The sequence below is a fragment of the Anomaloglossus baeobatrachus genome, chromosome 4, assembly GCF_048569485.1.
Source record: "Anomaloglossus baeobatrachus isolate aAnoBae1 chromosome 4, aAnoBae1.hap1, whole genome shotgun sequence".
Classification (NCBI taxonomy): domain Eukaryota; kingdom Metazoa; phylum Chordata; class Amphibia; order Anura; family Aromobatidae; genus Anomaloglossus; species Anomaloglossus baeobatrachus.
The window spans coordinates 646,331,536-646,343,647 of NC_134356.1; positions in this window are offsets into that span (position 1 = coordinate 646,331,536).

The following is a 12,112-nucleotide window of genomic DNA, read 5'->3' on the forward strand; positions in this document are numbered from 1 at the left end:
AGCCACGTTTAGGATGCCACTAGGTACACTGAGTGTTTGCTAGTATAATGGCTTAGTTATAATGAGTTGCAGTGTGCAATGCAGGCAGACGTGCTGCAAATATCTTTGCACTAGTGTGACTAGACAAAAGTCCAATAGCCACGTTTAGGATGCCACTAGGTACACTGAGTGTTTGCTAGTATAATGGCTTAGTTATAATGAGTTTGAGTGTGCAATGCAGGCAGACATGCTGCAAATATCTTTGCACTAGTGCGACTAGACAAAAGTCCAATAGCCACGTTTAGGGTGCCACTAGGTAAACTGAGTGTTTGCTAGTATAATGGCTTAGTTATAATGAGTTGGAGTGTGCAATGCAGGCAGACGTGCTGCAAATATCTTTGCACTAGTGGGACTTGACAAAAGTCCAATAGCCACGTTTAGGATGCCACTAGGTACACTGGGTGTTTGCTAGTATAATGGCTTAGTTATAATGAGTTGGAGTGTGCAATGCAGGCAGACGTGCTGCAAATGTCTTTGCACTAGTGGGACTAGACAAAATTCCAATAGCCACGTTTAAGATGCCACTAGGTACACTGAGTGTTTGCTAGTATAATGGCTTAGTTATGAGTTGGAGTGTGCAATGCAGGCAGACGTGCTGGAAATATTTTTGCACTAGTGGGACTAGACAAAAGTCCAATAGCCACGTTTAGGATGCCACTAGGTACACTGAGTGTTTGCTAGTATAATGTATTTGTTATAATGAGTTGGAGTGTGCAAAGCAGGCAGACGTGCTGCAAATATCTTTGCACTAGTGGGACTAGACAAAAGTCCAATAGCCACGTTTAGGATGAAACTAGGTACACTGAGTGTTTGCTAGTATAATGGCTTAGTTATAATGAGTTAGAGTGTGCAATGCAGGCAGACGTGCTGCAAATGTCTTTGCACTAGTGGGACTAGACAAAAGTCCAATAGCCACGTTTAGGATGCCACTAGGTACACTGAGTGTTTGCTAGTATAATGGATTAGTTATAATGAGTTGGAGTGTGCAATGCAAGCAGACGTGCTGCATATGTCTTTGCACTAGTGGGACTAGACAAAAGTCCAATAGCCACGTTTAGGATGCCACTAGGTACACTGAGTGTTTGCTAGTATAATGGCTTAGTTATAATGAGTTGGAGTGTGCAATGCAGGCAGACGTGCTGCAAATATCTTTGCACTAGTGTGACTAGACAAAAGTCCAATAGCCACGTTAGGATGCCAATAGGTACACTGAGTGTTTGCTAGTATAATGGCTTAGTTATAATGAGTTGGAGTGTGCAATGCAGGCAGACGTGCTGTAAATGTCTTTGAACTAGTGGGACTAGACAAAAGTCCAATAGCCACGTTTAGGATGCCACTAGGTACACTGAGTGTTTGCTAGTATAATGGCTTAGTTATGAGTTGGACTGTGCAATGCAGGCAGACGTGCTGCAAATGTCTTTGCACTAGTGGGACTAGACAAAAGTCCAGTAGCCACGTTTAGGATGCCACTAGGTACACTGAGTGTTTGCTAGTATAATGGCTTAGTTATAATGAGTTGGAGTGTGCAATGCAGGCAGATGTGCTGGAAATATCTTTGCACTAGTGGGACTATACAAAAGTCCAATAGCCACATTTAGGATGCCACTAGGTACACTCAGTGTTTGCTAGTATAATGGCTTAGTAACAATAAGTTTGAGTGTGCAATGCAGGAAGACTTGCTGCAAATATCTTTGCACTAGTGGGACTATACAAACGTCCAATAGCCACGTTTAGGATGCCACTAGGTACACTGAGTATTTGCTAGTATAATGGCTTAGTTATAATGAGTTGGAGTGTGCAATGCAGGCAGACGTGCTGCAAATATCTTTGCACTAGTGGGACTAGACAAAAGTCCAATAGCCACGTTTAGGATGCCACTAGGTACACTGAGTGTTTGCTAGTATAATGGCTTAGTTATAATGAGTTGGAGTGTGCAATGCAGGCAGACGTGCTGCAAATGTCTTTGCACTAGTGGGACTAGACAAAAGTCCAGTAGCCACGTTTAGGATGCCACTAGGTACACTGAGTGTTTGCTAGTATAATGGCTTAGTTATAATGAGTTGGAGTGTGCAATGCAGGCAGATGTGCTGCAAATATCTTTGCACTAGTGGGACTATACAAAAGTCCAATAGCCACATTTAGGATGCCACTAGGTACACTCAGTGTTTGCTAGTATAATGGCTTAGTAACAATATGTTTGAGTGTGCAATGCAGGAAGACGTGCTGCAAATATCTTTGCACTAGTGGGACTATACAAAAGTCCAATAGCCACGTTTAGGATGCCACTAGGTACACTGAGTATTTGCTAGTATAATGGCTTAGTTATAATGAGTTGGAGTGTGCAATGCAGGCAGACGTGCTGCAAATATCTTTGCACTAGTGGGACTAGACAAAAGTCCAATAGCCACGTTTAGGATGCCACTAGGTACACTGAGTGTTTGCTAGTATAATGGCTTAGTTATAATGAGTTGGAGTGTGCAATGCAGGCAGACGTGCTGCAAATGTCTTTGCACTAGTGGGACTAGACAAAAGTCCAGTAGCCACGTTTAGGATGCCACTAGGTACACTGAGTGTTTGCTAGTATAATGGCTTAGTAACAATATGTTTGAGTGTGCAATGCAGGAAGACGTGCTGCAAATATCTTTGCACTAGTGGGACTATACAAAAGTCCAATAGCCACGTTTAGGATGCCACTAGGTAAACTGAGTATTTGCTAGTATAATGGCTTAGTTATAATGAGTTGGAGTGTGCAATGCAGGCAGACGTGCTGCAAATGTCTTTGCACTAGTGGGACTATACAAAAGTCCAATAGCCACGTTTAGGATGCCACTAGGTACACTGAGTGTTTGCTAGTATAATTGCTTAGATATAATGAGTTGGAGTGAGCAATGCAGGCAGACGTGCTGCAAATGTCTTTGCACTAGTGGGACTAGACAAAAGTCCAATAGCCACGTTTAGGATGCCACTAGGTACACTGAGTGTTTGCTAGTATAATGGCTTAGTTATAATGAGTTGGAGTGTGCAATGCAGGCAGATGTGCTGCAAATAACTTTGCACTAGTGGGACTATACAAAAGTCCAATAGCCACATTTAGGATGCCACTAGGTACACTCAGTGTTTGCTAGTATAATGGCTTAGTAACAATAAGTTTGAGTATGCAATGCAGGCAGACGTGCTGCAAATATCTTTGCACTAGTGGGACTAGACAAAAGTCCAATAGCCACGTTTAGGATGCCACTAGGTACACTGAGTGTTTGCTAGTATAATGGCTTAGTTATAATGAGTTGGAGTGTGCAATGCAGGCAGACGTGCTGCAAATATCTTTGCACTAGTGGGACTAGACAAAAGTCCAATAGCTACATTTAGGATGCCACTAGGTACACTGAGTGTTTGCTAGTATAATGGCTTAGTTATAATGAGTTGGAGTGTGCAATGCAGGCAGATGTGCTGCAAATATCTTTGCACTAGTGGGACTATACAAAAGTCCAATAGCCACATTTAGGATGCCACTAGGTACACTCAGTGTTTGCTAGTATAATGGCTTAGTAACAATAAGTTTGAGTGTGCAATGCAGGCAGACGTGCTGCAAATATCTTTGCACTAGTGGGACCAGACAAAAGTCCAATAGCCACGTTTAGGATGCCACTAGGTACACTCAGTGTTTGCTAGTATAATTGCTTAGATATAATGAGTTGGAGTGAGCAATGCAGGCAGACGTGCTGCAAATGTCTTTGCACTAGTGGGACTAGACAAAAGTCCAATAGCCACGTTTAGGATGCCACTAGGTACACTGAGTGTTTGCTAGTATAATGGCTTAGTTATAATGAGTTGGAGTGTGCAATGCAGGCAGATGTGCTGCAAATAACTTTGCACTAGTGGGACTATACAAAAGTCCAATAGCCACATTTAGGATGCCACTAGGTACACTCAGTGTTTGCTAGTATAATGGCTTAGTAACAATAAGTTTGAGTGTGCAATGCAGGCAGACGTGCTGCAAATATCTTTGCACTAGTGGGACTAGACAAAAGTCCAATAGCCACGTTTAGGATGCCACTAGGTACACTGAGTGTTTGCTAGTATAATGGCTTAGTTATAATGAGTTGGAGTGTGCAATGCAGGCAGACGTGCTGCAAATATCTTTGCACTAGTGGGACTAGACAAAAGTCCAATAGCTACATTTAGGATGCCACTAGGTACACTGAGTGTTTGCTAGTATAATGGCTTAGTTATAATGAGTTGGAGTGTGCAATGCAGGCAGATGTGCTGCAAATATCTTTGCACTAGTGGGACTATACAAAAGTCCAATAGCCACATTTAGGATGCCACTAGGTACACTCAGTTTTTGCTAGTATAATGGCTTAGTTATAATGAGTTGGAGTGTGCAATGCAGGCAGACGTGCTGCAAATATCTTTGCACTAGTGGGACCAGACAAAAGTCCAATAGCCACGTTTAGGATGCCACTAGGTACACTGAGTGTTTGCTAGTATAATGGCTTAGTTATAATGAGTTGGAGTGTGCAATGCAGGCAGACGTGCTGCAAATGTCTTTGCACTAGTGGGACTAGACAAAAGTCCAATAGCCACGTTTAGGATGCCACTAGGTACACTGAGTGTTTGCTAGTATAATGGCTTAGTTATGAGTTGGAGTGTGCAATGCAGGCAGACATGCTGCAAATATCTTTGCACTAGTGTGACTAGACAAAAGTCCAATAGCCACGTTTAGGATGCCACTAGGTACACTGAGTGTTTGCTAGTATAATGGCTTAGTTATAATGAGTTGGAGTGTGCAATGCAGGCAGATGTGCTGCAAATAACTTTGCACTAGTGGGACTATACAAAAGTCCATTAGCCACGTTTAGGATGCCACTAGGTAAACTGAGTGTTTGCTAGTATAATGGCTTAGTTATAATGAGTTGGAGTGTGCAATGCAGGCAGACGTGCTGCAAATATCTTTGCACTAGTGGGACTAGACAAAAGTCCAATAGCGACATTTAGGATGCCACTAGGTACACTCAGTGTTTGCTAGTATAATGGCTTAGTAACAATAAGTTTGAGTGTGCAATGCAGGAAGACGTGCTGCAAATATCTTTGCACTAGTGGGACTATACAAAAGTCCAATAGCCACGTTTAGGATGCCACTCGGTACACTGAGTATTTGCTAGTATAATGGCTTAGTTATACTGAGTTGGAGTGTGCAATGCAGGCAGACGTGCTGCAAATATCTTTGCACTAGTGGGACTAGACAAAAGTCCAATAGCCACGTTTAGGATGCCACTAGGTACACTGAGTGTTTGCTAGTATAATGGCTTAGTTATAATGAGTTGGAGTGTGCAATGCAGGCAGACGTGCTGCAAATGTCTTTGCACTAGTGGGACTAGACAAAAGTCCAGTAGCCACGTTTAGGATGCCACTAGGTACACTGAGTGTTTGCTAGTATAATGGCTTAGTTATAATGAGTTGGAGTGTACAATGCAGGCAGATGTGCTGCAAATATCTTTGCACTAGTGGGACTATACAAAAGTCCAATAGCCACGTTTAGGATGCCACTAGGTACACTGAGTATTTGCTAGTATAATGGCTTAGTTATAATGAGTTGGAGTGTGCAATGCAGGCAGACGTGCTGCAAATATCTTTGCACTAGTGGGACTAGACAAAAGTCCAATAGCCACGTTTAGGATGCCACTAGGTACACTGAGTGTTTGCTAGTATAATGGCTTAGTTATAATGAGTTGGAGTGTGCAATGCAGGCAGACGTGCTGCAAATGTCTTTGAACTAGTGGGACTAGACAAATGTCCAATAGCCACGTTTAGGATGCCACTAGGTACACTGAGTGTTAGCTAGTATAATGGCTTAGTTATGAGTTGGAGTGTGCAATGCAGGCAGACGTGCTGCAAATATCTTTGCACTAGTGTGACTAGACAAAAGTCCAATAGCCACGTTTAGGATGCCACTAGGTACACTGAGTGTTTGCTAGTATAATTGCTTAGATATAATGAGTTGGAGTGTGCAATGCAGGCAGACGTGCTGCAAATGTCTTTGCACTAGTGGGACTAGACAAAAGTCCAATAGCCACGTTTAGGATGCCACTAGGTACACTGAGTGTTTGCTAGTATAATGGCTTAGTTATAATGAGTTGGAGTGTGCAATGCAGGCAGATGTGCTGCAAATAACTTTGCACTAGTGGGACTATACAAAAGTCCAATAGCCACATTTAGGATGCCACTAGGTACACTCAGTGTTTGCTAGTATAATGGCTTAGTAACAATAAGTTTGAGTGTGCAATGCAGGCAGACGTGCTGCAAATATCTTTGCACTAGTGGGACTAGACAAAAGTCCAATAGCCACGTTTAGGATGCCACTAGGTACACTGCGTGTTTGCTAGTATAATGGCTTAGTTATAATGAGTTGGAGAGTGCAATGCAGGCAGACGTGCTGCAAATATCTTTGCACTAGTGGGACTAGACAAAAGTCCAATAGCCACGTTTAGGATGCCACTAAGTACACTGAGTGTTTGCTAGTATAATGGCTTAGATATAATGAGTTGGAGTGTGCAATGCAGGCAGACGTGCTGCAAATGTCTTTGCACTAGTGGGACTAGACAAAAGTCCAATAGCCACGTTTAGGATGCCACTAGGTACACTGAGTGTTTGCTAGTATAATGGCTTAGTTATAATGAGTTGGAGTGTGCAATGTCACTAGTGTGACTAGACAAAAGTCCAATAGCCACGTTTAGGATGCCACTAGGTACACTGAGTGTTTGCTAGTATAATGGCTTAGATATAAAGAGTTGGAGTGTGCAATGCAGGCAGACGTGCTGCAAATGTCTTTGCACTAGTGGGACTAGACAAAAGTCCAATAGCCACGTTTAGGATGCCACTAGGTACACTGAGTGTTTGCTAGTATAATGGCTTAGTTATAATGAGTTGGAGTGTGCAATGCAGGCAGACGTGCTGCAAATATCTTTGCACTAGTGTGACTAGACAAAAGTCCAATAGCCACGTTAGGATGCCAATAGGTACACTGAGTGTTTGCTAGTATAATGGCTTAGTTATAATGAGTTGGAGTGTGCAATGCAGGCAGACGTGCTGTAAATGTCTTTGAACTAGTGGGACTAGACAAAAGTCCAATAGCCACGTTTAGGATGCCACTAGGTACACTGAGTGTTTGCTAGTATAATGGCTTAGTTATGAGTTGGAGTGTGCAATGCAGGCAGACGTGCTGCAAATGTCTTTGCACTAGTGGGACTAGACAAAAGTCCAGTAGCCACGTTTAGGATGCCACTAGGTACACTGAGTGTTTGCTAGTATAATGGCTTAGTTATAATGAGTTGGAGTGTGCAATGCAGGAAGACTTGCTGCAAATATCTTTGCACTAGTGGGACTATACAAACGTCCAATAGCCACGTTTAGGATGCTACTAGGTACACTGAGTATTTGCTAGTATAATGGCTTAGTTATAATGAGTTGGAGTGTGCAATGCAGGCAGACGTGCTGCAAATATCTTTGCACTAGTGGGACTAGACAAAAGTCCAATAGCCACGTTTAGGATGCCACTAGGTACACTGAGTGTTTGCTAGTATAATGGCTTAGTTATAATGAGTTGGAGTGTGCAATGCAGGCAGACGTGCTGCAAATGTCTTTGCACTAGTGGGACTAGACAAAAGTCCAGTAGCCACGTTTAGGATGCCACTAGGTACACTGAGTGTTTGCTAGTATAATGGCCTAGTTATAATGAGTTGGAGTGTGCAATGCAGGCAGATGTGCTGCAAATATCTTTGCACTAGTGGGACTATACAAAAGTCCAATAGCCACATTTAGGATGCCACTAGGTACACTCAGTGTTTGCTAGTATAATGGCTTAGTAACAATATGTTTGAGTGTGCAATGCAGGAAGACGTGCTGCAAATATCTTTGCACTAGTGGGACTATACAAAAGTCCAATAGCCACGTTTAGGATGCCACTAGGTACACTGAGTATTTGCTAGTATAATGGCTTAGTTATAATGAGTTGGAGTGTGCAATGCAGGCAGACGTGCTGCAAATATCTTTGCACTAGTAGGACTAGACAAAAGTCCAATAGCCACGTTTAGGATGCCACTAGGTACACTGAGTGTTTGCTAGTATAATGGCTTAGTTATAATGAGTTGGAGTGTGCAATGCAGGCAGACGTGCTGCAAATGTCTTTGAACTAGTGGGACTAGACAAATGTCCAATAGCCACGTTTAGGATGCCACTAGGTACACTGAGTGTTAGCTAGTATAATGGCTTAGTTATGAGTTGGAGTGTGCAATGCAGGCAGACGTGCTGCAAATATCTTTGCACTAGTGTGACTAGACAAAAGTCCAATAGCCACGTTTAGGATGCCACTAGGTACACTCAGTGTTTGCTAGTATAATTGCTTAGATATAATGAGTTGGAGTGAGCAATGCAGGCAGACGTGCTGCAAATGTCTTTGCACTAGTGGGACTAGACAAAAGTCCAATAGCCACGTTTAGGATGCCACTAGGTACACTGAGTGTTTGCTAGTATAATGGCTTAGATATAATGAGTTGGAGTGTGCAATGCAGGCAGACGTGCTGCAAATGTCTTTGCACTAGTGGGACTAGACAAAAGTCCAATAGCCACGTTTAGGATGCCACTAGGTACACTGAGTGTTTGCTAGTATAATGGCTTAGTTATAATGAGTTGGAGTGTGCAATGCAGGCAGACGTGCTGCAAATATCTTTGCACTAGTGTGACTAGACAAAAGTCCAATAGCCACGTTAGGATGCCAATAGGTACACTGAGTGTTTGCTAGTATAATGGCTTAGTTATAATGAGTTGGAGTGTGCAATGCAGGCAGACGTGCTGTAAATGTCTTTGAACTAGTGGGACTAGACAAAAGTCCAATAGCCACGTTTAGGATGCCACTAGGTACACTGAGTGTTTGCTAGTATAATGGCTTAGTTATGAGTTGGAGTGTGCAATGCAGGCAGACGTGCTGCAAATGTCTTTGCACTAGTGGGACTAGACAAAAGTCCAGTAGCCACGTTTAGGATGCCACTAGGTACACTGAGTGTTTGCTAGTATAATGGCTTAGTTATAATGAGTTGGAGTGTGCAATGCAGGAAGACTTGCTGCAAATATCTTTGCACTAGTGGGACTATACAAACGTCCAATAGCCACGTTTAGGATGCCACTAGGTACACTGAGTATTTGCTAGTATAATGGCTTAGTTATAATGAGTTGGAGTGTGCAATGCAGGCAGACGTGCTGCAAATATCTTTGCACTAGTGGGACTAGACAAAAGTCCAATAGCCACGTTTAGGATGCCACTAGGTACACTGAGTGTTTGCTAGTATAATGGCTTAGTTATAATGAGTTGGAGTGTGCAATGCAGGCAGACGTGCTGCAAATGTCTTTGCACTAGTGGGACTAGACAAAAGTCCAGTAGCCACGTTTAGGATGCCACTAGGTACACTGAATGTTTGCTAGTATAATGGCCTAGTTATAATGAGTTGGAGTGTGCAATGCAGGCAGATGTGCTGCAAATATCTTTGCACTAGTGGGACTATACAAAAGTCCAATAGCCACATTTAGGATGCCACTAGGTACACTCAGTGTTTGCTAGTATAATGGCTTAGTAACAATATGTTTGAGTGTGCAATGCAGGAAGATGTGCTGCAAATATCTTTGCACTAGTGGGACTATACAAAAGTCCAATAGCCACGTTTAGGATGCCACTAGGTACACTGAGTATTTGCTAGTATAATGGCTTAGTTATAATGAGTTGGAGTGTGCAATGCAGGCAGACGTGCTGCAAATATCTTTGCACTAGTAGGACTAGACAAAAGTCCAATAGCCACGTTTAGGATGCCACTAGGTACACTGAGTGTTTGCTAGTATAATGGCTTAGTTATAATGAGTTGGAGTGTGCAATGCAGGCAGACGTGCTGCAAATGTCTTTGAACTAGTGGGACTAGACAAATGTCCAATAGCCACGTTTAGGATGCCACTAGGTACACTGAGTGTTAGCTAGTATAATGGCTTAGTTATGAGTTGGAGTGTGCAATGCAGGCAGACGTGCTGCAAATATCTTTGCACTAGTGTGACTAGACAAAAGTCCAATAGCCACGTTTAGGATGCCACTAGGTACACTCAGTGTTTGCTAGTATAATTGCTTAGATATAATGAGTTGGAGTGAGCAATGCAGGCAGACGTGCTGCAAATGTCTTTGCACTAGTGGGACTAGACAAAAGTCCAATAGCCACGTTTAGGATGCCACTAGGTACACTGAGTGTTTGCTAGTATAATGGCTTAGTTATAATGAGTTGGAGTGTGCAATGCAGGCAGATGTGCTGCAAATAACTTTGCACTAGTGGGACTATACAAAAGTCCAATAGCCACATTTAGGATGCCACTAGGTACACTCAGTGTTTGCTAGTATAATGGCTTAGTAACAATAAGTTTGAGTGTGCAATGCAGGCAGACGTGCTGCAAATATCTTTGCACTAGTGGGACTAGACAAAAGTCCAATAGCTACGTTTAGGATGCCACTAGGTACACTGAGTGTTTGCTAGTATAATGGCTTAGTTATAATGAGTTGGAGTGTGCAATGCAGGCAGATGTGCTGCAAATATCTTTGCACTAGTGGGACTATACAAAAGTCCAATAGCCACATTTAGGATGCCACTAGGTACACTCAGTTTTTGCTAGTATAATGGCTTAGTTATAATGAGTTGGAGTGTGCAATGCAGGCAGACGTGCTGCAAATATCTTTGCACTAGTGGGACCAGACAAAAGTCCAATAGCCACGTTTAGGATGCCACTAGGTACACTGAGTGTTTGCTAGTATAATGGCTTAGTTATAATGAGTTGGAGTGTGCAATGCAGGCAGACGTGCTGCAAATGTCTTTGCACTAGTGGGACTAGACAAAAGTCCAATAGCCACGTTTAGGATGCCACTAGGTACACTGAGTGTTTGCTAGTATAATGGCTTAGTTATGAGTTGGAGTGTGCAATGCAGGCAGACATGCTGCAAATATCTTTGCACTAGTGTGACTAGACGAAAGTCCAATAGCCACGTTTAGGATGCCACTAGGTACACTGAGTGTTTGCTAGTATAATGGCTTAGTTATAATGAGTTGGAGTGTGCAATGCAGGCAGACATGCTGCAAATATCTTTGCACTAGTGTGACTAGACGAAAGTCCAATAGCCACGTTTAGGATGCCACTAGGTACACTGAGTGTTTGCTAGTATAATGGCTTAGTTATAATGAGTTGGAGTGTGCAATGCAGGCAGACGTGCTGCAAATATCTTTGCACTAGTGTGACTAGACAAAAGTCCAATAGCCACGTTAGGATGCCAATAGGTACACAGAGTGTTTGCTAGTATAATGGCTTAGTTATAATGAGTTGGAGTGTGCAATGCAGGCAGACGTGCTGTAAATGTCTTTGAACTAGTGGGACTAGACAAAAGTCCAATAGCCACGTTTAGGATGCCACTAGGTACACTGAGTGTTTGCTAGTATAATGGCTTAGTTATGAGTTGGAGTGTGCAATGCAGGCAGACGTGCTGCAAATGTCTTTGCACTAGTGGGACTAGACAAAAGTCCAGTAGCCACGTTTAGGATGCCACTAGGTACACTGAGTGTTTGCTAGTATAATGGCTTAGTTATAATGAGTTGGAGTGTGCAATGCAGGAAGACTTGCTGCAAATATCTTTGCACTAGTGGGACTATACAAACGTCCAATAGCCACGTTTAGGATGCCACTAGGTACACTGAGTATTTGCTAGTATAATGGCTTAGTTATAATGAGTTGGAGTGTGCAATGCAGGCAGACGTGCTGCAAATATCTTTGCACTAGTGGGACTAGACAAAAGTCCAATAGCCACGTTTAGGATGCCACTAGGTACACTGAGTGTTTGCTAGTATAATGGCTTAGTTATAATGAGTTGGAGTGTGCAATGCAGGCAGACGTGCTGCAAATGTCTTTGCACTAGTGGGACTAGACAAAAGTCCAGTAGCCACGTTTAGGATGCCACTAGGTACACTGAATGTTTGCTAGTATAATGGCCTAGTTATAATGAGTT